The sequence below is a fragment of the Rhinopithecus bieti genome, unplaced genomic scaffold (assembly GCF_001698545.2).
Source record: "Rhinopithecus bieti isolate Rb0 unplaced genomic scaffold, ASM169854v2 scaffold_80456, whole genome shotgun sequence".
Lineage (NCBI taxonomy): Eukaryota > Metazoa > Chordata > Mammalia > Primates > Cercopithecidae > Rhinopithecus > Rhinopithecus bieti.
This window is the reverse complement of record NW_016829428.1, coordinates 94,318-97,537: the sequence shown is the minus strand read 5'-3', so window position 1 is coordinate 97,537 and position 3,220 is coordinate 94,318.

The following is a 3,220-nucleotide window of genomic DNA, read 5'->3' as shown; positions in this document are numbered from 1 at the left end:
TTTTGAGACGGAGTCTCGCTCTGTCGCCCGGGCTGGAGTGCAGTGGCCAGATCTCAGCTCACTGCAAGCTCCGCCTCCCGGGTTTTTACGCCATTCTCCTGCCTCAGCCTCCCGAGTAGCTGGGACTACAGGCGCCAGCCACCTTGCCCGGCTAGCTTTTTGTATTTTTTAGTAGAGACAGGGTTTCACCGTGTTAGCCAGGATGGTCTCGAACTCCTGACCTCGGGATCTGCCTATCTCGGCCTCCCAAAGTGCTGGGATTACAGGCTTGAGCCACCACGCCTGGCCTGGCTCTTATTGTTTTGAAGTATGTTCCTTCAATGCCTAGTTTGTTGTGGACTTTTAGCATGAACGGATATTGGATTTTATCAAATCCTCTTTTACATCTATTGAGATGATCATATATAGTTTTTATTCTTAGTTCTGATTATGTGGTGAATCATGTTTAGTGATTTACATATGTTGGACAGTGCTGGCATCCCTGAAACAAATCCATGGGATCATGATGAATTATCTTTCTGATGTGCTATTGGATTTGGTTTGCTTGAATTTTGTTAAGGATTTTTGCATCTATGTTTATCAGGCGTATTGGCCTATAGGTTTCTTTTTTTACTGTGGCCTTTCCTGGATTTAGTATCAGGGTGACCCTGGATTCATAGAATGAATTAGGGAGGGATCTCTTCTCCTCAAGTTGTTGATATAATTTCATTAAGATAGGTACCAGGTATTCTTTGTATCTGGCGAAATTAAGCTGTGAATTCAGCTAACCTTGGACTTTTGTTGTTGTTTTTGGAAGTTTTTTTTTATTACTGTTTCAATTTCATTACTTGTTTTTGGTCTCTTCAGGATTTCTATTTCTTCCTGGTTCAATCTTGGGAGTCTGTATGTTTCCAGGAATTTAGTCATTTCCTCTAGGTTATCTAGTTTGTATGCATAGGGGTGTTCATAGTAGTTTCTGATGATCTTTTGTATTTTTGTGCTACCAGTAATAATGTCACCTTTATCATTTCTAAATGTGCTAATTTGAATCTTCTTTCCTTTTTCCATGATGAGCCTAGCTAATGGTCTCTCAATTTTTTAAACTCTTTCAAGGAATCAACCTTTCATTTCATTGATTCTGTGTATTGTTCTTTTTTTGGCTTCAATCTCATTTAGTTTTGCTCTGATCTTTTTCATTTATTTTCTGCCAGCTTTGATTTTGATTGGTTCTTTTTTTTATGGTTCTTTGAGGTGTAATATTACATTGTTAGTATAAGATCTTTCTAATTGTTTTTTGTTTTGTTTTACTTTTAAGTTCAGGGGTACATGTGCAGATTTGTTACACAGGTGAAATTGTGTTATGGGGGTTTTTTGTACAAATTATTTCATCATCCAGGTATTAAACTTAGTACCCATTAGTTATTTTTCCTGAACCTTTCCCTCTTCCCACCCTTCACCCTCTGATAGGCCCCAGTGTGTGTTGCTCCCCTCTATGTGTTCATGTGTTCTGATCATTTAGCTCCCACTTATAAGTGAGAACATGCAGAATTTTGTCTTCTGTTCCTGTGTTAGTTTGCTAAGGATAATGGCCTCTAGCTCCATTCATCTCCCTGCAAAGAACATGAGATGTACATGGTTAATACTATAAACTTTCCTCCTATTACTGCTTTTGCTGCATTGCAGAAGTTTTGGTATGTTGTATCTCTATTTTTTCATTCATTTCAAAGAACTTCTTTTATTTCTTGTTTGTTTTATTGTTTATCCAGGAGTCACTCTAAAAAACGTTGTTTAGTTTCCATGTACTTTTATAATTTTGAACATACCTCTTGGTATTGGTTTCTAATTTTATTCCACTGTGGTCTGAGAAGATGCTTGATATAAATCTGATTTATTTGAATTCGTTGAGACTTGCTTTATAATGAGGCATGTGGTCAATCTTAGACAATGTTACATGCACAAATGAGAAGAATGTATATTCTGAAGTCATTGGCTGAAATGTCCTGTAAATGTCTATTAGGTCCATTTGGTCTATAGTTTATGTCCAAAGTTTCTTTGTTGATTTTCTTTCCTTTTCTTTTCTTTCTTTTTTTTGTTTTTTTGTTTTTTTGAGATGGAGTTTTGCTCTTGTTGCCCAGGCTGGAGTGCAATGGCAATATCTCGGCTCACTGCAACCTCTGCCTCCCAGCTTCAAGCAATTCTCCTGCCTCAGCCTCCCATGTAGCTGGGATTACAGGCACATGCCACTATGCCCGGCTAATTTTTGTATTTTCAGTAGTGATGGGGTTTCATCATATTGGTCAGGCTGGTCTCAAACTACTGACCCCAGGTGATCCACCCACCTCGGCCTGCCAAAGTGCTGAAATTACAGGCATGAGCCACCACACCTGGCCTTCTTTGTTGATTTTCTATCTTGATGATTTGTGTAGTGATGTTAGTGAGGTTTTGATGTCCCCCACTATTATTTTATTCCTATAAATCTGTTTTCTCAGGACTATTAGTATTTGCTTTGGGAATCTGGGTGCTCCAGTATTGGATGAATATATATTTGAGATTGTCCAATCTCCTTTCCATGCTGAAACCTTTAGTATTATATAATGCCCCTCTTTGTCTTTTATTTTTTATTGTTCTTGTTTTAAAGTCTCTTTTACCTGGTATGAAAATAGTTTTTCCTGCTTTCTTTTTTTCTTATTTTTTTTTCATTTGTGTGATGTATCTTTTTCCATTTGTTTTTTTTCTTCATTTTTTTGTTTCTTTATTTAATTTTTTTTTTTTTTTTTTTTTTTTTTTTTTTTTTTTTTTTTTTTTTTTTTTTTTTTTTTTTTTACCATATAAGTTCTGGGGTACACGGGCAGAACGTGCAGGTTTGTTACATAGGTATACACATGCCATGGTGGTTTGCTGCACCCATCAACCCATCATCTACATTAGGTATTTCTCCTAATGCTATCCCTCCCCTAGCCCCTCACCCCCCGACACACCCTGGTGTGTGATGTTCCCATCCCTGTGTCCATGTATTCTCATTGTTCAACTCCCACTTACGAGTGAGAACATGCAGTGTTTGGTTTTCTGTTCTTGTGATAGTTTGCTGAGAATGATGGTTTCCAGCTTCATCCATGTCCCTGCAAAGGACATGAACTCATTTTTTTGAATGCTGCATGGCATTCCATGGTGTATATGTGCCACATTTTCTATATCCAGTCTATCACTGATGGGCATTTGGCTTGGTTCCAAATCTTTGCTA